This window comes from Mustela nivalis (assembly GCF_964662115.1).
Source record: "Mustela nivalis genome assembly, chromosome: 6".
In the NCBI taxonomy this organism is placed as follows: domain Eukaryota; kingdom Metazoa; phylum Chordata; class Mammalia; order Carnivora; family Mustelidae; genus Mustela; species Mustela nivalis.
This window is the reverse complement of record NC_139025.1, coordinates 76,015,288-76,029,477: the sequence shown is the minus strand read 5'-3', so window position 1 is coordinate 76,029,477 and position 14,190 is coordinate 76,015,288. Positions and strand designations below refer to the sequence as shown.

At 46.2% G+C, this 14,190-nt stretch overlaps 2 protein-coding genes across 3 annotated transcripts in view; one reads left to right on the top strand and one right to left on the bottom strand.

The window, feature by feature from the left end:
• The window catches only part of LYSMD2 (LysM domain containing 2), a 37,149-nt gene extending 33,161 nt beyond the window's left edge, over positions 1–3,988 (bottom strand). Inside the window, exon 1 of the mRNA XM_082734757.1 lies at positions 3,822–3,988. The gene's annotated coding sequence lies outside the window, so the exon portion shown is untranslated. The remainder of the gene's footprint in view (positions 1–3,821) is intronic.
• The window catches only part of TMOD2 (tropomodulin 2), a 69,274-nt gene that overhangs the window by 16,662 nt on the left and 38,422 nt on the right, over positions 1–14,190 (top strand). The window contains exon 2 of one of the 2 annotated variants that reach the window (XM_082734754.1): positions 3,273–3,340. The gene's annotated coding sequence lies outside the window, so the exon portion shown is untranslated. Of the gene's footprint in view, positions 1–3,272; positions 3,341–4,092; positions 4,224–14,190 lie in introns of those variants that run through there. The other variant, XM_082734753.1, reaches the window with a different exon arrangement.

The following is a 14,190-nucleotide window of genomic DNA, read 5'->3' as shown; positions in this document are numbered from 1 at the left end:
TTGTAATTTCATAGAAGAAGAAATCCAGAGGTGCCCGTGTGGGTCAATGGGTTCAGCATCTGTCTTCAGCTCAGGTCTTGATCCCAAGGTCCTAGGAGGAGGCCCTGCTCAGCAGGAAGTCTGCTTCTCCCACTTCCTCTGCCCCTCCCCACCTGCTTGTCTTTCTCTCTCTCTCTAAAAAAAAAAAAAAAAAAAATATATATATATATATATATATATATATATATATATATTTTTTTTTTTTTTTTTTTTTTTTAAAGAAATCCAGAAGTGGGACAGCAGCAGGTCTGATTGATTTGGTGACTTAACAACATCACAGACCTAGGTTCATTCTATCTCTTTACTCTGCCATCACGGATGTGTTGGCTCTGTCCTAAGGGTCAAGTTTCAGGTAACACAGAAGCAACAATACCCAGTAGAGATGGTGGCATGTTTCCTGTATGTCTCTATTTGTTTGTTTGTTTTTTTAAGATTTTATTTATTTATTTGACAGAGAGAGATCACAAGTGGGCAGAGAGGCAGGGAGAGTGAGAGGGGGAAGCTGGCTCCCTGCTGAGCAGTGAGTCCGATGCGCGGGACTCCATCCCAGGCCCCTGAGATCATGACCTGAGCCAAAGGCAGAGGTTTAACCCACTGAGCCACCCAGGCGCCCTGTATGTCTCTGTTTAAGAGCAAGAAAAATCTTTCCCAGAAGGTTTTCAGCACACACCTCCTCAGGTTTCAGTGACAAAACTGGGTCATATGCCCACCCCTAACCTCTCACTAGCCAGCCAAGAGGATCTTATTCCCCTTGCCCATGGTAGTTTAGGAGTGTACCTCTGAGATGGTAATAGGATCACCTTCCTTGGTGGGTCAACACCTATAAAGGCTTCTGCAAAGAAGAAGAGGGGTGAATGGATGTTGAGTGGGCAAGCAACAGTATTTGCTTCATGTTCCTAATGAGCTATGCTACACAGTCCATTGTGAATAACACAAATACTTCATTATAAGTGTCACACACAATTTTTTACTTTCTATCAAGTGACATTTACTTTTGAGCTATCAGCTTTCTTGCCTGCACAAAGACACTAGATAAGATTATATGTAAGGTCTCCTCCAGCTCCAGCTGTTTCAATTTTACATTTTGGAAAAAGCAAGTTCAAAACTTAAACCTACAAGATATGGGGATGTGTGGGTGGCTCAGTGGGTGAAGCCACTGCCTTCGGCTCAGGTCATGATCCCAGGGTCCTGGGATCAAGTCCCACATCGGGCTCCTTGCTTGGCATGGAGCCTGCTTCTCTCTCTGCCTCTGCCTGCCACTCTGCCTGCTTGTGCTCTCTCTCTCTCTCTCTCTGACAAATAAATAAATAAATAAACGTACAAGATATGGTCCAGAAATGATGATGGGTTTCAGCTGCCAAGTCCTAGGCATGGCTGATGTCCTTCTAGCCCTTGAAAAGTTTTAGACATAGGTATTAGATTTAAGGAACTAAACAAACTGAAACTGATCATATCTTTCCATTAAGTTTTAACATTAAAAATAGGTTAAGTGTTCTGGGACGCCTGGGTGGCTCAGTTGGTTAAGTGGCTGCCTTTGGCTCAGGTCATGATCCCAGAGTCCTGGGATCGAGTCCCACATTGGGCTTCTTGCTCAGCAGGGAGCCTGCTTCTCCCTCTGCCTCTAGCCTGCCACTCTGTTTGCCTGTGCTTGCGCTCTGTATCTCTCTCTCTCTCTCTCTCTCTCTCTCTCTCTAACAAATAAATAAAAATCTTTAAAAATAAAAAAAATAAAAAAATAAAAAATAAATAGGTTAAGTGTTCTACCTTCCTGCCTCTTCTGTTAACACCTACTAGCTTCTAGGCCTCATGCTACAGACAGAGTTTAATTAGAAGATCTTTTTCATAACTTACTTCCTTTCGCTTGGTGTCAGCATCCTTCTGGAGCTCATACAAGGCTCTGTGACCGTCAGAGCTCTTCTACCTTTGCTTTCACTGCCAACTATGACTTTAACTTAAGAAATCATTTCTGTCCCGGCTACCTTTCACAGACTGCATCTGAAGTAATTCTCCATTCATTTCATCACACACAGGCATTTTCCTTGTGGAGAACCACAAGAACACCAAAAAGAAAGATGGTATACCACTGAGTATTGTCGTTATATCAACCCTTTGCTACTCTTTCTTTCGATATGAATAAAATTCCTTTATTTGAGTTTATGCCTACCATCAGTTTTCTCTGGGAAAGCTGCTGGCTTGATTTGTAAGTAGTTCCATTCTTATTTAACAGAGGTTATGGTTTGTGATAAATGCACAACATGAAAAAGTCAAAGATATTATAGATCTGCCAGGACATTGGGAATAACAAATGATAGGAAAACCTGGAAGCGTGATTTAAGTGGGTTTGTTCATACCTCCATCTCATTTCATTATTTCCAGATCAGATGTGCCATTCTGGGGAAGAGGCCCAGGGTACAATCTATTACCATCATGGAAAGTGGGAAGCCCCTCCTGTGTGCCATTGTTCATCCCACTAGTCCCAAGAGCTTTAGAGAATTAACTGTTTTCTGAGCAAGGCATGGCCCTGTTTGAAATGTACAAAGGAAAGAGTGCTGAGAGTGCCTCTTTGGGGAAGCAGAGAATATGCAGGGTGGAAGGAGAGGGGATCAGCTTAGTAATCAACTAGATGACCTTGAGCAAGTGGTATCACCTCTCTGTACCTCTTAGAAATCTGGGGAAAAGCCTGACTCTGTATCTCACAGATTGTTGCCAAAATCAAGTGAGAACACAAATAGGAAAGTATTTTCACAAATGCAAATTTGTGTTATTATTTTTGAATATGGATTTTCCTCTGCGTTTTTTTGTTTTTTTTTTTTGTTTTTGTTTTTTTTTGTTTTTGCCACATGATAACTGACGGGTCATGCCAGATTATGAAGCACTCACCCTTGGACTGTTTCAGGCAGATTATACCAGCAATATTATATCCATCCCTTTGGTTTATTTTCCTTCCATCACATCCCTAAGATGCAAATCTCACCATAAGGTGAACTACTGCATAGCAGCTACTTAACAAAAGGCAACATACTTAAACTGTCCAGATAAATGCTATATTAAGAGTTGTGCTAGAAGTATTCAAAAGGGGTTCAAAAAGGAGTGAGAGCACATCTAATTAGAGAAAGCTTCTGAAAGATAATCCCATCATGCCATGTATTTCAGGAATTTCGGCCTTAGTCCCGTGTGACCCCACCCCACTTTCATGCTTCAGAGACAAGAGCATATTTTCTCTATCTTCGTAGCTCCCAAGAACCTGGCAGAGAGGACATTTCAGAACCTTCGGGGATGAAGTGAACCTGCTAAACGCGAGGTGGGTTTTAACATTTATCTACCCAGCCCAATGAAGCTCACCTATTTTTAACTTAGTATTATAGGTGGGTCTTTCCAGGCAAGACATGTGCCCGAGAACTCCCCTGTAACTCCCAAGGAAGAAACTTCATTGCGGATGTGTTAAGTGCCCAGCACAGCTGCTTTCATATATGCACCTAATATGGGGTTAGTCCTCAAAGTATATCTTCAGGCTTTAAGTCCACTTTACGGATGATGATGCCGACACTCGGCATAGGCTGCGTTGTCCAGTCTAACACCTAGTAGAAGCCACTGCGTGTGCATGAGCTCTTCAACACCCTGACCCCCAAACTTTAAATCAGCCTCGCTCAACTTCACCTGCTTACCTCCCTCCTTGCAGGCACCTGCCCTAGCTACTCCTCCTTCCCGTGTCCCCGCCCCAGGCCCCAGTACAGCCGGTAAAAACTAGATCTTAAGGCTTGCGCGTAAAGATGTTCACTCACCCAACTGCTCCTCACAGGCTTGAAAAGCCTTTGCCACCAACCCTATCCGCAGCCCCGAGCTTCTCAGAAGAGCCAGCACAGCGTTTTCCCAAGGCTGAGGTCCTCGTCGCCTGCAGGGCGGTGACGGGGTTGGGACGTGGATTCCGGGAGAGGACACCTGCAGGGGAGGTCCCCGTAGGGGGTCCCGCCTCCGCGCGGCCGGGGCGCGCCGCCGCGAACTACGCTTCCCAGGCTGCTCCGCTGCCGCCGCGCGCCCCGGCGCCGCGCCGGGCCGGGAGCCGCCTGTTGATCGCGCGCTTGCCCGGCCACTGCGCCGCCGCTGCTCGGCGGTCCCCGCCCGCTACCTCGGGGCAGACGGACGCACGGCCCGCACCGCCGGCTACGGGATGGGCGCACGGACGGGTGAGCGCGCGGGGGCGCGGGGGCAGGCCCGGGCGGGGCACGGTGTGCATACCCCGGCCCGCGGCGCGGGGGTGGCCGCGCCCTCCCGGCGGGCTGGAGGATGCTCCGCGGCGTCGGCGCCTGAGCCGGCGGGCGCCCAGAGCCGGGGCCGCAGGTGGCCTCCCTCCGCGGCCGGGCGGGCTGTGCGGGGCGGCGCGGGCGGGAGGCGCTCCCGGGGTGTGGGTCCCGCGCCCCGCACTGCGGCTCCGCAGCCTCGGCAGCCCGCCGGGCCGCTGCAGTGAGGGCGCGGTCTCCTGCCTTCCTCGCGCTGCGGGGCTGGGTTTTTCCACGCTGGGCTTTGTTCCCCTCTTTCCCCTCTCCTGTGACTGTTAGACAAGCTCCTGGAGCCCGGTGCCTGTCACCCCATCGTTGCAGCGGGCGACGGGCAAGGGTGCATTCCGGCTGGAGTCTTACGACCCCTGGAGCTGTCACTCGTGGGGCGTTTCAGCCTCTGGGAAAGCGGCAATCGGGGAGCGGCCTGATGCAGGTCATCGAGACCTTTATTTTTCCTGGTTAAAGTCATGGTAGCTTGTGCTCCCTGAGCCTCCTAAATTGTCCCTGTTGATCTGCAGAAATGAAGATGGATTTTAAAATAATATTAATAAAAAGTTCCTAATGGGAATTTTTACTTAAAGCGTTACAAGGTGGGAAGGTGATGCAGGCAAAATGCAAATTAGCGTTGAAAGAGGCCTCGAGTGCTACGGCATCATCTTGCCCATTAAACAGCCAAATCACAAACAAGGCACTTGGGAAGGGAACGAAAAGAACATCAGAGGAGGTATTTTTCAAATCAGGTTCCTGTCCTATATCTACCATTAAGGAGCTGAGGGACTCTAGGCAAGCCCCTTGACCTGAGTCTCTCTATGTATGTAAAATGGGGCGTTTGGGATGCTGGATTTCTAAATCTCTGTTCTTCCAAGATTCTCATATCAGGGGACTGAAGAGATGAGGTTGCGTCCGTTCAACACCATTACAAAAAGCCTGATTGTGACAGAACGAGCGGCTTTACCCTAGTAAGGAGGAAAGATTTTTCAGGGCTCTGGCAATCTGATTTTTTTTAAAAATAAAACTGATTTTTTCTATCTACTTTCTTCAGTCAACCTAATAAATATGTATTATAGCCACTTTATTGTTCGCAGAGCTGTAAGTTGGTGGGCAACATGGTTGCTTTGTGTTCCTTTTTTAATTTGCTGAAGGTGAAGTCATGAGGTGGGTGGGTTAATGGAGAAGCAAATGCCTCCCCCAGTCTGGGCTCAAGTGGTCAGATGTGGTCAGCAAAGACATGGGGGAAAGCCCCAGCAAGAAGTAACCAGAGAGCATATGCGCTGAGGAAAGAGAGGATGAGTACTGATGGGTCATTGTTTGAATAATACACAATGAGGAATACCAGAACCAGAAAACCAGTGCTAAGCAAACCCTAACATAACCAGTTCAGGCAAGGACTCATCCATGGGTTCAAAACCTTTGAGTGAGAGGTTGTTGGAAGAATAGGATTATCTCACCATGGATTACCTCGAGAATATGTGTCCTTACAATGGAAAGATGAGGAGGTCATCACCTCAGCCTAGTGATCAAGCTTACCAGCCTCTATTAAGAGTCTCCTGTTGGGATACAATAAGATCATGACTTCACCTATGCAGTGTTTCTGCCAAAAAGACTGGAAAGTCGAATTTGGGAGGGTGGGGAGTTTTGTAGATTAAAATACTCAAGTGGTGTAACAACAATTTGAGATGCATAAACTTTGGATCCTAGATCAGGAAAAAGAAAAAAAATAAACACATACACACACACACACACACACACACACATATATATAATCCTTTAGCAATATATATATTGCTATAAGATTATTTAGAGACAATTGGAAAATTTTAACAGGGACTATATATTATATAATATGATGGAATTACTTTTCATTTTCTGAGGCACAATAGTGGTGCTGTGGTTATGTAGGACACTGTCCTCCTTCGTGTGAGGTGCAGGTATTAGAGGAAATGTGTCGTGATGGCTGCAACTTTCAGCTAGTTCAGGGACAAGTCTAAGGGTGGGGGAGCAAGCTCAGGAAATGTGGCAAAATGACAGCGAATTGAAGAGAATAGTATGCAGGTATTTGTTGTAATGTTCTTTTGTATTTTCAGTAAGTGTGGACTTTTTAAATTAAAGTGGGAGAGAGTGGAGCACCTGGGTGGCTTAGTGGTTGGAGCCTCTGCCTTTGGCTCGGGTCATGATCTAAGGGTTCTGGGATCAAGCTCTCTGCTCAGCAGGGACCCTGCTTCCCCCTCTCTCTCTGCCTGCCTCTCTGCCTACTTGTGATCTATCTCGCTCTGTCAAATAAATAAATAAAATCTTTAAAAAAATAAAAATAAAAAAATTAAGTGGGAGGGAGCAATGAAATTAGAGAGTATATAAAGAGAAAGAATTGTAGAGAACTAGTAGGTTAGTGACACACAGCCACAGTGAATCTGTGGCTTTGAGTTACCAGGATTTAAATCCTATTGGAGGTGTGAGGGGGCTTAGGGCAAATTCCCTTTCTTGGTTTGTTTCGGCTACTCTCAATCATTTATTCTTTTTTTTTTTTTAATTTTATCTACTTATGTGACAGAAAGAGAGCAGAAGCAGGGGGAGTGGCAGGCGCAGGGAGAGGGAGAAGCAGGTTCCCCACTGAGCAGGGATCCTGACATGGGGCTTGATTCCAGGACCTGGGGATCATGACCTGAGCCAAAGGCAGATGCTCAACCCACTGAGCCACCCAGGTGCCCCACAATCATTTATTCGTAAGATACTGCGTCCGCTGGGGCACCTGGTAGGCTCAGTAGATAGAACATGCATCTCTTGATCTCAGGGTGGTGAATTCAAGACCCATATTTAGGTGTGGAGCCTACTTTAAACAAAAGAAAGGAAGGAAAAAAAAGAAAAAGATACTGCATCCTCTAACTCCAACCTCAAAACATTAATAATTCCCAAACCTTTGAAATGTTAGCTCTACTCGAGAACCATCTTGAAAGCACTGTCCCTTTCCTCTCTACATTCAAGATGTCCATATAGAAGGAAGTTCCCAGTAGTGGTTCTTTTTATTTGAGTTAGGGGAGTGTTAGGGGAAAGAACAGATCCAGACTTTTGACAGAACAGAAGGTTTAGGGTTTCCTCTCATTGTCTTTATTTGTAAATCACACGCACCGAAATGGTTTCTTATAGACTATAAGTGGTTCATAGAGGTTCCTAGAAGGCATGTGCAGAAAAGACTTCCTGTTGCCAGGCCAGGAAAACAAAATCAACTCTTAAGATACAACACAGTTTTATACAGAGCCTTTTGCTGCAAAGAGACTTTTGCTATACCTGAAATATACATATTTCTGCTTTTACTTTTTGCCTCCTGTTTCAGCATCAATGCTACCCCCTCTCTTTAAGTATGTTGCTAGGTTTCCCCTATTGACCTCTGGTTGGAGTGGTAATGAGAAGGTCAGTTCTAGGACTGTGGGTAATAGGAGCTCATGAAACAGGACACAAGGCCAGCTGTGCTAAGCCTAGAGATGAGTAAGGGGCAAATCTGAGGCACCAGCCCTATGAGGCCTCTCATCAGAGTAGTTGGAGGGGTCTAGAGTCTGGTAAGCTGGGCTGCTGTTCAGCCCGTACATGCAGGGATAGCCATCCCTGTTGTTTAGAGCTGACAACCATTCTGACTGGGAAGTGCCCATTCCATACCATTCACTAAGTCTTTTGCATATCATCTTGATAAGTAGTCATGAGTCAAGGTGCTGCGCATAGTACCAGTATGGCACAGCAAAACATTGATCAAACCTGGCTGGAATACAGAGGGTAGAGTAAGAGACAAGGTAGGTGACTCAAAGGCTACATAAGCCGGCAGGAGCCAGAAGGGCACAGGAATCAAAAGACAAAAAGTAGAGAACCCATAGTGCTGGTCCAGATGTGAGAAGCCATCAACTTCCAAAGGCAGGGTGAACCAATGGACACAGATACCCACGTACAAGGCAAGGTGATGGAAGTCGGGAAATGGGAGTGCCTCAGAAAACAGAATAGGGCCAGACAAAGGGATCAAGCAGCAGCAAGAAGTAGCACCTGCCAAGAGAGTGAGAAACCAAGTAGCAGTCTGGGCAGAGAGTCTCAGACTTCCATGCTGAGGAGCTTCTGCCCCCATCTGGAAGCTGCTTGGCTGCTTCCTGCCAAGGGGGAACCTTCCTCCTCCTTTGGTCAGCCTCTACATAGTGGCTTACTACACCTGGCAACGCTGACCCAGGGCTCTTAGAAGATGCTGCCTCTCTCTATTCAACAGATCCTAACAAGGATAACAGAGGGAACAGATACCCCAAATGAAAGACTATTCCCAGACCAAGGACAAAAGAAAAATGGCTTTGACTGAGGGTTTGTATGTGTGTTGTACTAGGCACAGTTTAATAAATAGGGCTGCTCATTTTGATTTTGCTTCCAAGTCTTTGTGTGTAGGCATTGCTCCTAGTGCACACATTATCACATTAAGCATCACCTCCACCTTCTGAGATGAATACTGCTCTTTAGCCTGTTTTACAGAGGAAGGAACAGAGGCTTAGAGAAGTTTCACTTGCACTCAGACCTGTAATGATCACACCCAGGGCTGGTTATCTCCAAGGCCCCTGCTTTAAGTCTTCTGAACCCGGAGGAGGGTGGTTCACTGGTGGGCACATTGTTCTAAAAGGAGACTGTTTTCAAGCAAAATTTGAGCCATGGCAACTTTTGTGTGATAAGTTTGGGAAGTTAAGACCTAATAGTCTCAGATATAAACTCTTCATTCTGGTAAGATCTGTTCCTCATTCCCCCTTCAGCTTGTTCCCTTCAATTGACCTGTCGTACTTTTTGCCTGAGATTCCTTCTTATCTCACCCCATTCTCTGTCCTTCATCCTCTGCAAGTACTCCCAGAATATGGTAGGAGCCATTTGGTTTTTTAAAAAAGAGAGAGAAACAGACATGACTGGGCCATCTTCAAATAGCTTGATTTTGGGGCAGGTGGGCAGCACAGTCAGTTAAGTGTCTGCCTTTAGCTTAGGTCATGATCCCAGGGTCTTGGGATGGAGCCCCACGTCTGGCTCCCTGCTCAGCAGAGAGCCTTCTCCCTCTGCCCCTCCCCCTGCTTGTGAACACACACACACACACACACACACACACACACACATATTCTCTCTCTCTCTCTCTCTCAAATAAAATCTTTTTTAAAAACCCAAATAGCTAGATTTTAAAACATAGGCTGTGTGTTTTGTATACATTTTGTATTTACCCACAGCTAGAAAGGAATTAAATATATAGGAAAAACTCATGTCTTGTTGGAGAATATGATGATATGTTGATTTTGTTCTAATTTACTAATTTTAGAAAAACATAGATATGGCCCTCATGCACTTTGGTTCCCTCATTATTTAAAAATAATTATGAAATATTAAATATTTATAATAGAGGATAATAAATTATCATTTCCCTATCACTACTTGGGAATAAATCATCACCACTATAGTTGAAGCCCAAGTCCCCTTTCTCCAGGCAATACCCCCTCCCCTGCCAAGTATGCAATCCTATGTAGCTTTCCTAGAAATGTACATCCTCTGACATAACTTATGGCACTGTTTTGCCAGTTTAAAAAACTTTTCACTAGTTTTTCACTGGGTTTTTCAGAGTATTTTTTGTTTACTCTTTTGCAAAAATTAATCTCTGGTTTGGACAGGGTTTAATAAATAGGGCTGCTTGTTTTGACGGTGGTTCCAAGTCTTTGTGCCAAAGGCTGGCCACTTGGTGTGGTATCTGATTTTTCCTTTTTCATCCTGCAGTTACACAAATAAGGCAATGGAAATTGAAGCAAAGAAAGCTATACTCCTTGTTTTCCTTACTAGAGACTGTGTCTTTGGGTAACCGAAGAGTTATTAGGGGGCCCAAGCATTCTACCTTCAGCTCCAGTCCTAACTCCTGTCTTCTGTGTTCCTAACTGCCTTGGTGTACACTCCCACCTGGACTCTGGGAAGCCTTGCTGGGCACTTGCTTCATTCCAGCATGTTGCCTGCTGAGCGCTTGCCGTGAGACAGACACTCTGCCGGAGGTGACGCCGCTGCAGTGCTTTGTGCAGACTTTCTACTGTGGTATCGCCAACAGGAGGAGAGAACAGATGTGAACCCTTGTGGGGCCCAGGCGGGAGCTATAGCAGGCCAGTCAGTCATGAGCCAGAAATCTGCAGTTTGACCTTAAAAGCTCTGTGAATGCTACATTCTTCTCCACAGTATGTCTGTATTTTGTATTAAACAATAGTAATTGGCTCTCCCCCAAATCTTCAAGTCAAAGTTGTGCTCCAGGAGGATGCACTTTTTTTTTTTCCTCTGGCTTTGACACCCCCTCATTTATGCAATTTGTCTTAACAGGTACTGTTACATAGTATTAACATGTTATTGTAACTACTCGACCTACTAAACTGTAAACTTGGTTGAGGCACAGGGTATCATTTATTTAGTTCACTGCTGTTGTCCCAGCAATATCTGGAACTCATGGACTTTCAGCAGATACTTGTTGAATGAATATATAAACCTGAGCTTGCAAAGCCTAAGAATATAAAGAATTACCATGTTGACCCTGTCCTCTGGGAATTCATGGTATAGTTGAAGAGAGAACCATATATGTAACAAACATGAAAAAATAACGAGAGACCAAGAGATGAACACCAAATTGGTGACGTAGGCAATGTGAATTTAGGAAGAGGAGATGGGACGCCTGGGTGGCTCAGTTGGTTAAGCGGCTGCCTTCGGCTCAGGTCATGATCCCAGCGTCCTGGGATCGAGTCCCACATCGGGCTCCTTGCTTGGCAGGGAGCCTGCTTCTCCTTCTCCCTCTGCCTCTGCCTGCCACTCTGTCTGCCTGTGCTTGCTCTCGCTTCTCTCTCTATGGCAAATAAATAAATAAAATCTTAAAAAAAAATTATAAAAAAAAATTTAAAAAAAATAAAAAAAAAAGGAAGAGGAGCAATTTCTGTGGTTGTAGGTGGCCTCAAAAATTTCCATGACACAGAGTAGAGGCACTGCATATAGTGGAATGAGCTCTGGACCGGGGGTCACTTCACCTCTGGGCTCATTTTCTTCATTTGCATTTGTGGGATGCCTACTTTGGGTCAAGACTTGTGTTGGGGCGCCTGGGTGGCTCAGTAGGTAAACTGTCTGCCTTTGGCTCAGGTTATGATTCCAGGGTCCTGAAATGGAGCCCCGCGTCTTGCTCCCTGCTCAGTGGGAAGCCTGCTTCTCCCTCTCCCCACTGCCGTGCTTGCTCTCTCTGTCTCTCTCTCCCTCTCTCTCCCAAATAAGTAAATAAAATTAAAAAAAAAAAAAAAAACTTGTGTTGGGGAGCCAGAATTATAACAGTGACTAAAACTGATACAGTTCCCACCCTCTCAGAGATTAGCAAGGAAGATGGAGATAAAACAAGCAATGGTGATAAAGTCAAGAGCAGTGATCAAGGGGTATGCCACAGGGGAGAGAAGTGACCCAGACCTTGTCTTGGTGTCTGAACAAGTCCTCCCTGAGGAACTGAAGATTACATGAGACCAGAAGATGAATATGACAGTATTCAGCCAAGGAGTGTGGGGGTCACTAGTACTCTGAGCAGAGCGAGCGGCATAAGGCACGATCCCGGAATTGGAAGTGGTCCAGGAGGCTGGAGCCAGGAGGAGATGGGGAGTGTGGTGCAGGATGAGGCTGATGAGGAGGACAGGGGCCAGACTGTGAATCTGATTCTTATCCTCCAGGCAGTGGGAAGCCCTGGAGAATTTTAAGTAATGGGGCAAAGTTGTTTAAAAAGGTCACTTTGGGGCGCCTGGGTGGCTCAGTGGGTTAAGCCACTGCCTTCGGCTCAGGTCATGATCTCAGGGTCCTGGGATCGAGTCCCGCATCGGGCTCTCTGCTCCACAGGGAGCCTGCTTCCACCTCTCTCTCTCTGCCTGCCTCTCTGCCTGCTTGTGATCTCTCTCTGTCAAATAAAAAAAAAAAATAAAATCTTTAAAAAAAAAAAAAGGTCACTTTGGCTGTTTACATGGAGAATGGATGGAGAGTGGGTAAGGCTGGATGTGGCAGAGCAGACAAGTCTGGTGGGTGGATTCTAACATGTTTAGGGAAGGACAGAACTTGGTGATTAATGGGGAGGGGGAGGAGACAAGGAAAAGATGGTGTCAAGGATGGCTCCCTGGTTGATGAGAGTCCTCAGAGGTGCTTGAGGGAGCCAAGTGAAGTTGTTGGCAGCTGGAAATATTTGGATCTAGCCCTCAGGAATGAAGTCTAGGACAAAGATATGGATTTGGGGGGTCTTTAACATATGGATTATAGTTAAAAGTTTGGAGGCAGTGAGTTCTGCCAGGGAGAATGATAGTGTGTGAAGAGAAGTTCTAAAACAGGACTATGGGGGTGCCTGGGTGGTTCAGTGGGTTAAAGCCTGAACTGAACCCAAGGTTTCTGGGATGGAGTCCCACATTGGCTCTCTGCTCAGCAGGGAGCCTGTTTCCTTCTCTCTCTCTCTCTGCCTACTTGTGATCTCTCTCTCTGTCTCTCTGTCAAATAAATAAATAAAATCTTTAAAAAAAATAATAATAATAAAACAGGACTATGGAGGATGCCAGCATTTCAAGTGCAGGAAGAGGAATTGCCTCAAGAAACCGAGACAGAGTGACCAGGGAAGTGAGGAAAAACCGTCTCTGCCACCAGACTGGGTGATCTTCAAGACCTCAGTCGTCTCTGACATGCTGTGGTCCTGCAGAGCTGGGATTTGAGCCAGATCTCAAAAGCAAAGCACATGGATAGGCCATGAGAACAGAGAAGGGCATTCCAAGGAATATTACTGTATCAGCCAAAGTCCCAACAAGAAACAGAGGACACACTCAAACTGAATAATTTGAAGAAGTTTTAATAAAGAGGCTATTCACAAAGTGGTGGGGTGGGTTTCGGGAATGCAGGACAGCAGAACTCAGGCGCGGGCCACAACGGAGACCCTTCCACCCCAGGCCTAGGGTCTGCTGAAGGGGAGAGCAGCTGAGAATGAGGAGCTACCTGAGAGGAGCTGTGGCCTTCTGGACCAGCTTCCTCCCTCTCTCCCTGCCCTCTGGCTTCTCACCAGGACCGGCTGTTGGCCAAATGTGCACCTGAAAGCAAGAGAGCCCGTGGGGGCAGTTTGAATATGTTATGTTCCTGGGGCACAGAGCAAGGCAGAGAGTGGATGTAGAGGGGCAAACAGAAGACATCAAAAACAATTATCTTGAGAAATGGAAATATATGGGGAAGAGAGTGTCTTCGTTTTCTGTTGCTGCTGTCACAAATTCAGTGGCTTCAGGCAACGAGGATTTGTTACATTGCAGTTATGGAGGTCAGAAACCAAGACTGGTGTCACTGCCTAACGTCAAGGTGTCAGCAGGTCTGTGCTCCTTTCTGAAAGCTCTGGAAGAGAATGCATTTCCCTTTTTTCCCCCAGCTTCTAGAGGCCAGCCGCATTTCCTGGCTCTCAGCCCCTTCCTCTGTCGTCTTCAGAGCCAGGAATCACGTCACTGGACCCTCTGCTCCTGTCATCACACCTCCTCTGGCTCTCCTGACTGCCTCTTCCATCTTTTAAGAGCCCTTGTGATTCTGTTGGACCCACCCGGATAATCCAGGATAATCTCCCTATTTTAAGATCCTTTATTTAACCCACCTGGTCCCTTTTGCAACATAAAGTAGCGTATCCCCAGGTCCCAGAGGATTCCAGCTTGGACATAGGTAGGGGGTCATTATCCTGCCTGTCACAGGGAGCCAATAAGCCTTCTGGCTGGAGGAGAGTAACTCCCTGGGAAAGTAATGAAGACCGTAAGCAGAAAGTGCAAACTGAAGCCAAATTGTGGGAGTTTGGGATGTTAGACTGTCTGAATTTCATTCCGTAGACAAGAGGGAGCCA